General features: G+C 38.4%; 1 pseudogene; it reads left to right on the top strand.

The window, feature by feature from the left end:
- The first annotated feature begins 319 nt into the window (after window positions 1-319).
- On the top strand, window positions 320-656 carry LOC128560136 (cAMP-regulated phosphoprotein 19-like; annotated as a pseudogene).
- Window positions 657-14,852: the final 14,196 nt, after the last annotated feature.

Genomic DNA, 14,852 nt, shown 5'->3' with positions numbered 1-14,852 from the left:
ATGAATTCTCCTTTGAAATGATGGTAACATCTTAGTGTCCCATATTAATTAATACATTAAAATATATTTGACGTGTTCATTTTATATTTGCATGAGAAGCATAATTTTACCTTTGAAAAGTTTAACAAGAGCCAAACCAGTGAAAAATTGCTTTTAACACAGCTACCTCTGAAATGCAGATCACTAAGTAGGGGCCAGGAAATTTAGCTAAAGGCTCCTAGGTTGTAGATTAAGTCTAATTCTCACACATATACACGCATACCACATTTTAAAATATCTCTAAGTCACAGAGCCCGAGAAGCAGGGTCAAAGGAACACTATGTCCACGGAAGTCCCCACAGCAGCCTTCACAGAGGAGCAGAAGGAAATGGAAGATAAAGTGACCTGTCTGGAGAAAGCTGAAGAAGCAAAATTAAAAGTAAGACATCCTCATCTGGGACAAAAGCTTGGAGGTTGAGATTTCTTAAGGAAACAATTGCAAAAACGGCAAAATATTTTGATTCTGGAGATTACAACATGGCAAAAGCAAAATGTAGAACAAGCAGCTTCCTATAGCAGCCCCAGATAAGTCAGAGGGCACTGGTGACTGCATTCCCACTCCACAGGACCTTCCTTAACGGAAACCATCCTTTGTTGCCAGCAAGCTGGCTGGCTGATTAAAAGAGCTGACCTGCGTGAATCTTCTAATTCCCATTATTTCTCCTTGACATGTTATTTATCCTCTTTTAATTTCCTTTCACTAACTCATTTGCGACTGAAAGTTTTGCAGGTAGCAATAGAGTTTGCTATTGTCAGGGGCTGTATGTGTGTAGAGTTTTGATTAGTTTAACAATACACTGATGAGAAGGACATGTTAGAGCAGTTTCTCAACGTTTTTTATCTCACAGTACACTTGAACCTATAGTTAAACTTCTGCGAGATGCTTAAATTACGTTGATCAAAAAAAAAAAAAAGTAAAAAATGAGAATATATTTACTGTGCTTTGAACTCCTTTTGATAATAATGTAATTAATAATCTTTAAAATTTTTCACAGCACAACAAAGATCCTCTCATGGCACACCAGTGTGCCATGGCACCCTGGTTGAAAATCACTGTGTTAGAGCAACATAAGTAATCTACTTGAAATAATTGTGTATGTTACCTAACTACCAGTGTAGGGGTGGTACCAACAGGGAACAAGCAAGTTAAACAATTTTAATGTTTTGGCTTTAATTACTTCATCTTAATTACAGCTTTGTATGTTACTGTTATGTACCTTCTGTTGTAGTGATTTCTTCTGTATTTTCCTTTTGGATTTTGTAAAACAGAAGTTTAAGACCCCAAGTTGGAAGAAGGTTACATATTTCAAACACAAATAGATGGAGCTCTGAAAGCTTTGTATCTCTGTTCTTGGGCATGAATAGCCTCAAACATGTTTCAGCTTTAGCGGTAAAATTTTACTTGGGCAATATTTGCTCCTTGTGGGGTAACTTGTGTGACTCTAGTGCTTAGCAGCTCCAGCAAAGCTAGGATTCTTATTTTCTTATTCAATTCTGCCGTTTCAGAATACTGTTTGTTGTGGACGATGTGACTGAGGTGTGCATGTGCATCAACTGTTCAATTCACTTTTGTGCCATTTTTGTAAACACAAAAGTTTTGCACAACCTTTAAAAATATATATATTTTAAAGTAAATCACCACACAGTCTTTACTACACAGATCAACAAAGACTTTAAACAAGAAGACCTAAGGAAAGGTTAAGCTTATGGAAGATAAGTGAGGGCTATTTGGTCAATTATCTCATTGACCACAGAAACATCCTGTGTTTTAACATCAAATCATTCTTAATTTCAGTATATCACCAAAGCAGAAAACCACATTAGACAGCTACCTTATGACCTTAATCATCTACTTGGTAAATACCCAGCAAAGGGATACTATCTTGTTATCTTGAATTAGTTTGTCAAAGTTGCAGCACAATTATTTTACTTAGCATGACATTACAAATGAAGGATGGTGGTCATATAATGTATTTTTCCTTGTAATCACTGCACTAAATGGTCTTTGTAATATACCTGCAGCCAACTAAATAACACATTTCAGAGACTTTGCTTTATAAATAAAAGAATATGATGGTTTCCAAATTTATTTTAAATATGTAATTTTTTCCAGCATATTTTCAGTAAATAGATGATTGAGGTTAAACATCTTATCTATCCAACTGTCTAAAGCCAGAAAAATGAGGATATTAACCGGTAAAACTATCTGTTAATGTCAACAAACACCATGATATCCAGAAAATTTTTGTCCCGAGAGAAACAAGAATGTATCTCCTGTCCCAAAATGATGAAATAAAAGAAGCAGCAAAGTTATTATTGGAAGCTACTTACGTAATTTATAAAATAAAAGCAAAACACTCAGGCAGCTTCATAATTTTAGTTTCTCATAAGAATGAAAATAATAATATTAATTTAAAAGGCAGCCTTGGCTAAAATCTGAACAAGATATTCTGTTTTTATGAATGTTTCAAAAATTAAAGAAAACAAAATAAACTACCATTGGTCCGGATGAAATGAATGTGAGAACAAGTATATATCTCTGGGATTTGGTCTAACTCCATATGTGAAGTAATTGACTAAAGTAAGTCAATAAAAGAAGACTTAGTTCAATGATGATAGTATCTCATGAATCAATGTTTATCAAGATAGTTAATGTTTTCCTAAAGTTTGTTTGAAAAATAAATGAATAAATGAATGCTTAGAAAATTGACATGCTTAGACTTACAATATCTCAGTTTATCATTTGCCTATTTTATAAAAAAGGAGTAGCTAAAAGGCATATATCACAATTGTCACTCCCAAAGAGATTCCTGCTGGATTGTCTCCTGCTGAAAACAATCAAAAGAGAAATTGCACATAGAGAACTACAGGGCCAAGGGTGTTCATAAAGCTAGCTATCTAAAACAGCCTCAAAGCGTTGGTATCAGATTGATTACTTTGACATTCGATTAAGGCAAACCAACAAGGCAATTAACTCAAATTCAAAGGCTGGCTATTTTGACCATTTCCTCCGGGACTCGGGAGGTAGGTAGCTCAAGGTTCTTGGAGGCTTTCCTTATGGTGTGCTCATATGGTGACAAATGTGGGAGGGACATGAGCTACAGTTGAACAGCTTAGCAGGGAGTGTCCTTCTCACTTCCTCATGGATTGGCAAGGTGTTTGCTGTGAAAAAACAGAATCAGTGTTTTTCCTTTTCCAAAGAAAAGCATTATTTAGAGTTTACAATCTGTCTTTATTTACCTTTTCCTTAAAAAGAGCTGTTGAAATGTCCCTTCACTTCAGATAGTCTAGAAAACTACAATAATAATAAAATATCCTACCTTTCACTAGCACACAGCCATCAGGCAACTATTAAGTGTAAGATAATGTTAATACTTAGTAGATCTGTCTGTAGGGTTGCCAGATTATGCAAATCAAAATACAGGATGCTATGTTTAATGCAATTTCAGATAAACAATATCATTTAGTATAAATATATCTCAGGTAATATTTGTTTGACAAAAATAATTGTTCTGAGCTCTGAATTTAGGAAATGTAGGCATGGAAAATGAAGCTTTATCTTGGGTACAAATGGCCTTCAGTTCCAGCCCAAGTAAAGAGAAGACTTATTTTACCTTGTTCCCCAGAGAAAATGGAAAGTAATTTCTTGGGAAAGATATCACCTTACTGGTGACAGGTAAGAACGAAGGTTGATCACTCTTCCCTCAGGGAGTAGTAGCTCTGTGTCAATTCACTTCCAAGCATAGAGCAGAAATTGAAATAGAGAGGAGAGGGATCACTTAGGACAGTAGTCTTCAAAGATTTTTATTGCTGTGCTCCTTAAAAGTATATTTTTAAATGATGTGCTCCCTTGAATATTTTTAAATGACACTTTAAATTTTAAAATAATTTTAAATAGTTGCATTTCCAGCATATTGATACAGCGTCCATGCTTTAGATTTTTGCTGAAACCTCAGAGATTCATATTTAATTCATTCTATTTATGGAAAATGTCCTGCATTTGGTAAATTATGGTAAAACTAGTCCTCGTTATTATAAGCCAAATCAGAAAAAAAAATTTATATTTTAAAATTACATGTTACTGTGTCAATGACAACAACTTCTGAGTTACAATTCTTAGATAAATAAAAAGGGAAGGAAGACATATCATCAAGTATTTTTTTTTTTTGTAGAGACAGAGTCTCACTTTATGGCCCCCAGTAGAGTGCCAGGGCCTCACACAGCTCACAGCAACCTCTAACTCCTGGGCTTAGGCGATTCTCTTGCCTCAGCCTCCTGAGTAGCTGGGACTACAGGCGCCTGCCACAACGCCTGGCTAATGATCAAGTATTATTAGAAGTTTGTCTTCTAAATGAAATGTTATGGGGGAGGAGACAAGATGGCTGACTGAAGCCAGCTTTCCACAGAGGCTCCCGTCCAGAAGGAGAGTTAAAGGACAAAAATTCAGCAAGTAACCTGGTGGATTTGAGCTGCACTAAGAGAGAAGGTTGTAGAACGCACATCAACCCTGCTGAGGCGAGCTGCGACCACAAGGATACAACAAAAGGTACAAAATCCATCACCAAGCAGACGGGAGTCCCCTCCCCCATTAGAACAGCTCAGAGTGCCCCCAAAACAACTGGTCAGAGTTCAAAGGTCCTCCCACTACACTCCACGGGAGAGACCCCCTAAAAACTGGACCTACCTCCCCTACTAGGGTGCCACGGCGTCCTCCTGCCAGGCATAAAACTGTATAAACTGTATATAGTCTCTACCTGGAATTCTGAGCTCCCAGCGCTCCCCTTCGCTCACACTGGGGTCTGGAGGCCAGTCCTGGTCGGTCGGCGGAGAGGGGACTGCACCGGAGTGGCAGTTCCCTGAGGCACAGTACGACAGCCATCTTTGCATGACAATACGGCCAGGCATAAAACTGTGTAAAGCTCTATATGTTCTCTGCCCGCAACCCCAGGCTCCCAGCGCTCCCCGCACTTCCCTCTGCTGTCGCTCCAAGGTCTGGAGGCCTGTCCCCCAGGGGTCCAGACTCTTGGTAAATTGCTCGAGGGGTGTAGACAGTGCTGGGCTGCAGCCTGTCGGTGCAGACTCTGGGGTACGGGAGCAGAGAGAGGACGGTTGGACGGAGGGGATCTACACTGGAGCAGCCGTTGCCTGAGCCATGAAGCAGTAGCCCTCTTTTGCTAGCAATACAGCTTACTACCGAATATTCTGAAGCCATACCCCCTGTCTCCCTGGGCAACCAGAGACTCTGAGTTTGCCTGAGGCAACTCCAACTTGCAAACCAGGGAAACTCCCAGGGTGGGGCTGACCCAGAGGTCCGCTTTACTAAAACTAAGATGCACCTGGCCCTCAGGGGATCGTCAGCCTATAGACAATACAGGAGCAAAGACAAGCTGATTTGAAGCTCAATTCAGCTTCTCTTCTGCAGGGGAACCGCAGAGTTGTTCTGTTCTGTTCTGTCAGTAACATTAATCAGGGGCGAGACTGGACCTGAGTGAAAACCCCTCAACCTTCATCAAGCACCTGAGGTTGTCAGGCCTCACCTCCTCCTGCTGGAGAGAGGCAGAGCACAGCGGCCTGGCAGACTTCCTTGTGATTCAGGCAGGTACAAACTCTTGGAGTACTGATTCACTACAGGCAACTGGGTCAACCAACTGCAGGGCTATCAGTGACTGGATGTGAAGTGCTACAAGGTGGGGAAGGAGGCAGCAACCTTCCCAGACTGATTTATTGGCTGGGTGGCTTCTCCTGACTCCACGCAGCACTGGAGCATGCCACACCAGAGTAGTCACCAGATCCCTGTGATCCAGTTCCCAGAGACCACTTAAACTCTCTCACCCAAGACAGGTGCAGACTGAGACAATTGATTTGGACCTTTTTGAACTGAACCAATCGCCTGAGGACAAATCAGGTGGTGCCCTGGGTGCACGGTGGAAGGAAGGTTTGATTTTTCTTCTCCAATTGTTTGCCGGTGGGGGGGGCGGCGTGACTTAACTGCTGATATTTCTCCACAGCTGAGACTTCAATGCAAAGTATCTATTTCACTAGGGTGGAAAAGAAACCAGCTGAAAACAAGACAGAACAACTTAGCCACACCACACCAGACAGGGCCCCAGTTTCTCAGGCCATAACACTGTACAGGCCCTTAATAAAGCCCCAGGGGAAAAAATCAGAGGGAGTAAAACAACCATGGGGCAGAATCAGCGGAAAAACTCTGGTAACACGAATAACCAGAATAGATCAACTCCCCCAAGGAAAGATATGGCAGATGCAATTGAAGATCCCATTCATAAACAACTGGCTGAGATGTCAGAAATCGAATTCAGAATTTGGATTGCAGACAAGATTAACAAAGTGGAATTAGGAATTCGAGGAGAAATTCAAAAGTTGTCTCAAGAATTTAATGAATTTAAAGACAAAACCACCAAAGACTTAGACACACTGAAGCAAAAATTTGCAGCCCTCAAAGATATGAAAAATACAGTAGAATCCCTCAGCAACAGAATGGAACAAGCAGAAGAAAGGATGTCTGACATCGAAGATAAAGCCTTTGAACACTCCCAAACTCTCAAAGAGGAAGAGAAATGGAGAGCAAAAATGAATCTTTCTCTCAGAGAGCTCTGGGATAATTCGAAGAAGGCAAATATCCGAATCATAGGGGTTCCAGAAACAGATGAAGTGGCCTCGCTGGGCACAGAGGCCCTACTGCATGAAATTATGAAAGAGAATTTTCCAGACATGCCTAGAGATTCTGAAATTCAGATAGTAGACAGCTTCAGAACCCCAGCACGACTCAACCCCAATAAGACATCCCCCAGGCATATCATAATTAACTTCACTAAAGTTAATATGAAGGAAAAAATCCTCAAAGCTGCCAGGAGGAAGAAAACCATTACCTTCAAAAGGAAGAATATTAGAATGACTACAGACCTCTCTGCTGAAACTTTTCAAGACAGAAGAGGGTGGTCACCGACTTTTAATCTCCTAAAGCAAAATAACTTTCAACCCCGGATCTTGTATCCAGCTAAACTGAGTTTCGTTTATGATGGAGAAATTAAATACTTTAATGACGTTCATATGTTGAAGAAATTTGCCATAACCAAATCAGCTCTTCAGGATATTCTCAGACCTATCCTCCATAATGACCAACCCAATCCTATACCACAAAAGTAAACTCACTCAGAAACTTCAGATCAAACTCCAATTTCCACACTGGCGAAAGGATTAAAAATGCCCACTGGACTTTTGAAAAACTTGATACCCAAAACTTCACCAGACTTATCAATATTCTCCATTAATGTGAATGGCTTAAACTGTCCTCTAAAGAGGCATAGGTTAGCTGATTGGATACAAAAACTCAGGCCAGATATTTGTTGCATACAAGAGTCACATCTTAACTTAAAAGACAAATACAGACTCAGGGTGAAAGGATGGTCGTCCATATTTCAGGCAAATGGTAATCAGCAAAAAGCAGGTGTTGCAATTTTATTTGCAGATACAATAGCCTTTAAACCAACAAAAGTAAGGAAGGACAAGAATGGTCACTTCATATTTGTTAAGGGTAATACTCAATATGATGAGATCTCAATTATTAATATCTATGCACCCAACCGGAATGCACCTCAATTTATAAGAGAAACTCTAACAGACATGAGCAACTTAATTTCCTCCAGCTCCATAATCGTCGGAGATTTCAACACTCCTTTTTGCAGTGTTGGATCGATCCTCCAACAAGAAGCTGAGCAAAAAAATCTTAGATTTAAACCTAACCATCCAACATTTGGATTTAGCAAACATCTACAGAACATTTCGTCCCAACAAAACTGAATACACACACTTCTCATCAGCCCATGGAACTTACTCCAAAATCGATCACATCTTATGTCACAAGTCTAACCTTAGTAAATTTAAAGGAATAGAAATTATTCCATGCATCTTCTCGGACCACCATGGAATAAAACTTGAGCTGAGTAACAACAGGAATCTGCATACTCATACAAAAACATGGAAGTTAAATAACCTTATGCTGAATGATAGCTGGGTCAGAGATGAGATTAAGAAAGAAATAGCCAATATTTTGGAATAAAACAACAATGAAGACACAAACTATCAGAACCTCTGGGACACCGCAAAGGCAGTTCTAAGAGGGAAATTTATAGCACTATAAGCCTTCCTCAAGAGAACAGAAAGAGAAGAAGTTAACAACTTAATGGGACATCTCAAGCAACTGGAAAAGGAAGAACATTCCAACCCCAAACCCAGTAGCAGAAAAGAAATAACCAAAATTATAGCAGAATTAAATGAAATTGAAAACAAAAGAATAATACAACAGATCAATAAATCAAAAAGCTGGTTTTTCAAAAAGGTCAATAAAATAGATAAACCTTTGGCCAACCTAATCAGGAAAAAAAGAGTAAAATCTCTAATCTCATCAATCAGAAACAACAAAGATGAAATAACAACAGACTTGCCAGAAATCCAAAAAATCCTTAATGAATATTAAAAGAAACTTTATTCTCAGAAATATGAAAATCTGAAGGAAATTGACCAATACTTGGAAGCACGTCACCTTCCAAGACTTAGCCAGAATCAAGTGGAAATGTTGAACAGGCCCATTTCAAGTTTGGAAATAGCATCAACCATACAAAACCTCCCTAAAAAGAAAAGCCCGGGACCAGATGGTTTCACGTCAGAATTTTACCAAACCTTTAAAGAAGAATTAGTACCTATATTACTCAACCTGTTCCAAAAGGTAGAAAAAGAAGGAAGACTACCCAACACGTTCTATGAAGCAAACATCACCCTGATCCCCAAACCAGGAAAAGACCCAACAAGAAAAGAAAATTATAGACCAATATCACTAATGAATATAGATGCAAAAATATTCAACAAGATCCTAACAAACAGAATCCAGCAACACATCAAACAAATTATACATCATGACCAAGTCGGTTTTATCCCAGGGTCTCAAGGCTGGTTCAGTATATGTAAATCTATAAATGTAATTCAGCACATAAACAAATTAAAAAACAAAGACCATATGATTCTCTCAATCAATGCAGAAAAAGCTTTTGATAATATCCAGCATCCCTTCATGATCAGAACACTTAAGAAAATCAGTATAGGGGCGGCGCCTGTGGCTCAGTTGGTAGGGTGCCAGCCCCATATACCGAGGGTGGCGGGTTCAAACCCGGCCCCGGCCAAACTGCAACAAAAAAAAAAAAAAAAAAGAAAATCAGTATAGAAGGGACATTTCTTAAACTGATAGAAGTGATCAAGGAATACAGCAGTGTCTCAGGTTACAAAATCAAGATTCATAAATCAGTAGCCTTTATATATACCAACAACAGTCAAGTTGAAAAAACAGTTAAGGACTCTATCCCATTCACAGTAGTGCCAAAGAAGATGAAATATTTGGGAATTTATCTAACAAAGGACGTGAAAGATCTCTATAAAGAGAACTATGAAACTCTAAGAAAAGAAATAGCTGAAAATATTAACAAATGGAAAAACATACCATGCTCATGGCTGGGAAGAATCAATATTGTTAAAATGTCTATACTACCCAAAGCAATATATAATTTCAATGCAATCCCTATTAAAGCTCCACTGTCATACTTTAAAGATCTTGAAAAAACAATACTTCGTTTTATATGGAATCAGAAAAAACCTCGAATAGCCAAGACATTACTCAGAAATAAAAACAAAGCAGGAGGAATTACGCTACCAGACCTCAGACTATACTACAAATCAATAGTGATCAAAACAGCATGGTATTGGCACAAAAACAGAGAAGTAGATGTCTGGAACAGAATAGAGAACCAAGAGATGAATCCAGCTACTTACCGTTATTTGATCTTTGACAAGCCAATTAAAAACATTCAGTGGGGAAAAGATTCCCTATCTAACAAATGGTGCTGGGTGAACTGGCTGGTAACCTGTAGAAGACTGAAAGTGGACCCACACCTCTCACCATTAACTAAGATAGACTCTCACTGGATCAAAGATTTAAACTTAAGACATGAAACTATAAAAATACTAGAGGAGAGTGCAGGGAAAACCCTTGAAGAAATCGGGCTGGGCGAGTATTTTATGAGGAGGACCCCCCGGGCAATTGAAGCAGCTTCAAAAATACACTATTGGGACTTGATCAAACTAAAAAGCTTCTGCACAGCCAAGAACACAATAAGTAAAGCAAGCAAACAGCCCTCAGAATGGGAGAAGATATTTGCAGGTTATGTCTCTGACAAAGGTTTAATAACCAGAATCCACAGAGAACTCAAACACATTAGCAAGAATAGAACAAGGGATCCCATCGCAGGCTGGGCAAGGGATTTGAAGAGAAACTTCTCTGAAGAAGACAGGCGCGCGGCCTTCAGACATATGAAAAAATGCTCATCATCTTTAATCATCAGAGAAATGCAAATCAAAACTACTTTGAGATACCATCTAACTCAAGTGAGACTAGCCTATATCATAAAATCCCAAGACCAGAGATGTTGGCGCAGATGTGGTGAAAAGGGAACACTTTTGCACTGCTGGTGGGAATGCAAATTAATACATTCCTTTTGGAAAGAGATATGGAGAACACTTAGAGATCTAAAAATAGATCTGCCATTCAATCCTGTAATCCCTCTACTGGGCATATACCCAAAAGACCAAAAAGCCCATCATAACAAAGATATTTTGTACCAGAATGTTTATTGCAGCTCAATTCATAATTGCTAAGTCATGGAAGAAGCCCAAGTGCCCATCGATCCATGAATGGATTAATAAATTGTGGTACACGTACACCATGGAATATTATGCAGCCTTAAAGAAAGATGGAGACTTTATCTCTTTCATGTTTACATGGATGGAGATGGAACACATTCTTCTTAGTAAAGTATCTCAAGAATGGAAGAAAAAGTACCCAATGTACTCAGCCCTACTATGAAACTAATTTAGGGTTTGCACATGAAAGCTATAACCCAGTTACAACCTAAGAATAGGGGGAAGGGGGAAAGGGAGGGAAGGAAGGGTGGAGGTGGGTAGAGGGAAGGGGATTGGTGGGATTACACCAGCGGTGCATCTTACAAGGGTATATGTGAAACTTGGTAAACGATCTGTGAAGCTAGTGAATGATGCCCCATGATCATATCAATGTACACAGCTATGATTTAATAAAAATAAATAAATAAATGAAATGTTACATATCCTTTTCATATTTCTTAATATTTCTTACCAAAATACATTGCCCTTTTTTTCTTTCTTATCTATTGGACTTTTTGCTTTATTCTCAGGATCCATCTTTTTTTTTCTTTGAGACAGAGTCTCACTTAATCACCCTCTGTAGAGTGTCATGGCATCTCAGCTCATAGGAACCTCAAATTCTTGGGCTCAAGCGATTCTCTTGCCTTAGCCTTCCACGTAGCTGGGACTACGGGCAACCATTACAATGCCTAGCTATTTTTAGAGATGGGGGTCTGGCTCCAGCTCAGGCTGGTCTCAAACTTGTGAGCTCAGGCAATCTATCTCCCTTGGCCTCCCAGAATGCTAGGATTACTGAGGACTCATCTTTTAAAGGCCTACTTGTCAAATGGTGCCTTTTTTGTTTTTATATGGGACAAGGTACCATAGTCAGATTTAGAATGAGTGAGACGTGGGTGCTGTCTGGAGTCACAGCGACCCTACTTAATTGAGTCCTGTGTGTGCAGATAGGGTTCAATTGTAAAACAAGGGCTTAGTCCAACAAGGAACTCCCAATAGATCAGGTACCCAAATATTAGAACTGTAAGGTAGACTAGAATTGCTGAGAACTTCAGCCAGATTAAAAGAAGAACTCTTTAAAGTTTTTCTTAAACATATCTAAAGTAACTAAGTGGCTTGCATAGGCAGGCAAATACTGATTTCATTAAACATTAAATAAATCCCCAAGGACCACAAACGACCTGGATCTCCAGACTAAGAAATGTTGGGCTGTACTGGCGGAGGAGTGTGCAGCTAACAGGGATCCTATAATTACTGTCAGCAGGAGACAAATGAGATGGTAAAGATGGGATATTGCCGTAAGAGTAGAGGAAGAGGTCGGTGCAGCTGGTAAAGTGAGACCTACTCTGGGACGTGCTGAAGATTCCTTACGCTGAAAACATTGGAACATTTTTCAAACACCATTTTCTTGAACATTTCCCCCGCCACATTCCTGGAAGACAAAATCAGAAGAGCATTAGGCTGGGTAAAGATGGGTGTTATATGTATGTTTTGGGTTGAAGTATGACAGTAAATGATATCCTGAGTCGTTTCTAGACCTTCTTTTAAGATACCAGTGTTATTTTTCTTTAGCCTTTGTGTAGATATGAGGTGACTCCATTTGTGAAATAAAAGGAGAAATAACAAGCAAATGCTACAAGAGAGACATTTATGCAATAGATTTACAAAAATCAACATTGTAATGAAATAGTACAAATATTTAGCTACATTGCAAAACTGTTATGAGTGTTCTCAGCATGTGATCTGGCATTATCACACATCATAAGAAAAACCATGTCTTTGTGAATAAGTGAACATCAAATGAGTTAATACTATACAAGGTTATTTGCTAGCTCTGAAACAATTGTTTACGTGAATTTTTCATGAAGTCTTTAATCAAACATGCTCGATATACTTGGTTGCATGTCATCTTCTATTTCTTAGGGATGTGGATGTTTCACGTCTGACAACTCTGTATAGCATCTTAAGCTTTTTGAAAATAGGCTTGGAAGATCACTTTGTTTACGAATGATTCATGTTATTATCAGTACTCTTGGAGGATTTACCTCCTCTTTTTTTTTTTGTCCAGTCATCTCTATCCTTCTAAACAATTTTAAAGGAAGAAATAGAATCACCACAAACTTTTGGACCAAAGATCACAAAAATCTGGTAATTTAATAATATATGTTGACTGTATAATATCCTGCATATACTGATATAGGGCTTAGAAAGAGAGGGAAAATAAGGTTATATACTACATAGAATGTCTGTATCCTAATAGCAATATGATGATACTGAAAGCCAAGAAATAATTGTTCCACTTCATTTTTTGGTTAACTTTTCCTTATCACTACTGTACACAGCCACAGCAAACTTAGGAAGTCTTTGATGCTCACTATAATCAATGTTTTGATTTGATTACATGTGTTACCATTTTCATTCTGAGCTACTCACTTTCTTTTTGTTCTTTCTCTTGGCTTTTAATTGTTATATGCTACCTTGCTATGGGTGCTTATAGTTTTGTTTTCTTTCCCCCCACCCCCGCCCCGTTTTGGTCCTTAAAATTTTAATTTATGCCTCAAACAAGACATGGTACATAGAGTTACATATGTAGGAAACATGCAAATCTTACCATTTCTTTCTTCTGTTTCCCTTACAGACAGTTGTATTTTGTTAGAATTATCTAACACATACTCAGTAAGAACCAATTTGGACATACTGGCTTTTGGCACAGTAATGTTGTATTTCACTCAGTTTATTTACAAGATAAATATTGAGAATTTACGTATTGTCAATATGGTATTGAGAATGTTAAAGTAAATATTCTAATTTAAAGTATGCTAAAAGATGCAGACATGTAGCCATTCTAAAATCTATTTGGGAAGAGGGGTTATACACAGAAAAAGGCATCAGTCTATATTAAATATAAAATGAGGGGCAATGCTATTAGAATACAAAGGATGTTTAACCAATGATCACTAAATTAATCAGAGAACACTTCCTTTTTCCTTTTTTTCTTTCTCTTTCTTTCTTTTTTTTATCTTTCTTTCTTTCTTTTTTTTTTTTTTGTGAGACAGAGTCTCACTTTGTCCCCTTTGGTAGAGTGCCTGATGTCAATAGCTCACAGAAACCTCAAACTCTTGGGTGAAGTAATCCTGTTGCCTCAGTTTTTCATTTTTTTCTTCTTTTTTCTTTTTTTAATGTAGACAGGGTCTCACTCCTGCTCAGGTTGGTCTTGAACTCCTGAGCTCAAGCAATCAACCTGCCTCAGCCTCCCAGAGTGCTCAGATTACAGGCATGGGCCACTGTGCCTGGCCCGCTTTATTTTTCTTATTGAATTTTAGAGTAGAGCAGCACCTGTGGCTCAGTGGGTAGGGCACCAGCCCCAAATACCGAGGGTGGCAGGTTCAAACCCAACCCCAGCCAAACTCCAACCAAAAAATAGCCGGGCGTTGTGGTGGGCACCTGTAGTCCCAGCTACTCGGGAGGCTGAAGCAAGAGAATCGCCTAAGCCCAGGAGTTGGAGGTTGCTGTAAGCTGTGACACCACAGCACTCTACCGAGAGTGATAAAGTGAGACTCTGTTTCAAAAAACAAAGAATGAATTTTAGAGTAATACATATGTAATTTTATTTTATATTTAATTTAAATATAAAATATTTAATTTTTATAATATAATTATATAGAATATATTATAATATTTAATATTATATTTATATTATTTACATTATGTTATAATTTTCAAAAATTTTTAAAGTGGTTCATATCAATATAAATATTTGTCATGGATATGTTAAGTTATCAATTAGGGGCCCCATAAAATAATTAAGGTTCTCCAAAGACCATTTTGCAGGTAATCTGGAGGCCAGGGGTGGTGGAATGTTAGATATAAATTGCTAATGTCCTACAAAACAATTAAACCATAACCTTTGTGGTTACCATTTCTACCAAATGGAAATCTGTAAGCGAGCATGTTAGTCACAAGGTCTGGACTCTAATAAAAGAGTAAAATAGCAAAGTCAAGCCCAGGTACATTCACTCAGACAATGAAGTAATCTTTGGGCAAAACTTTTATACAATAGCTTGTATTAC

This window comes from Nycticebus coucang, chromosome 11 (genome assembly GCF_027406575.1).
Source record: "Nycticebus coucang isolate mNycCou1 chromosome 11, mNycCou1.pri, whole genome shotgun sequence".
NCBI classification, from domain to species: Eukaryota; Metazoa; Chordata; class Mammalia; order Primates; family Lorisidae; genus Nycticebus; species Nycticebus coucang.
This window is presented reverse-complemented; position numbering and strand designations above follow the sequence as displayed.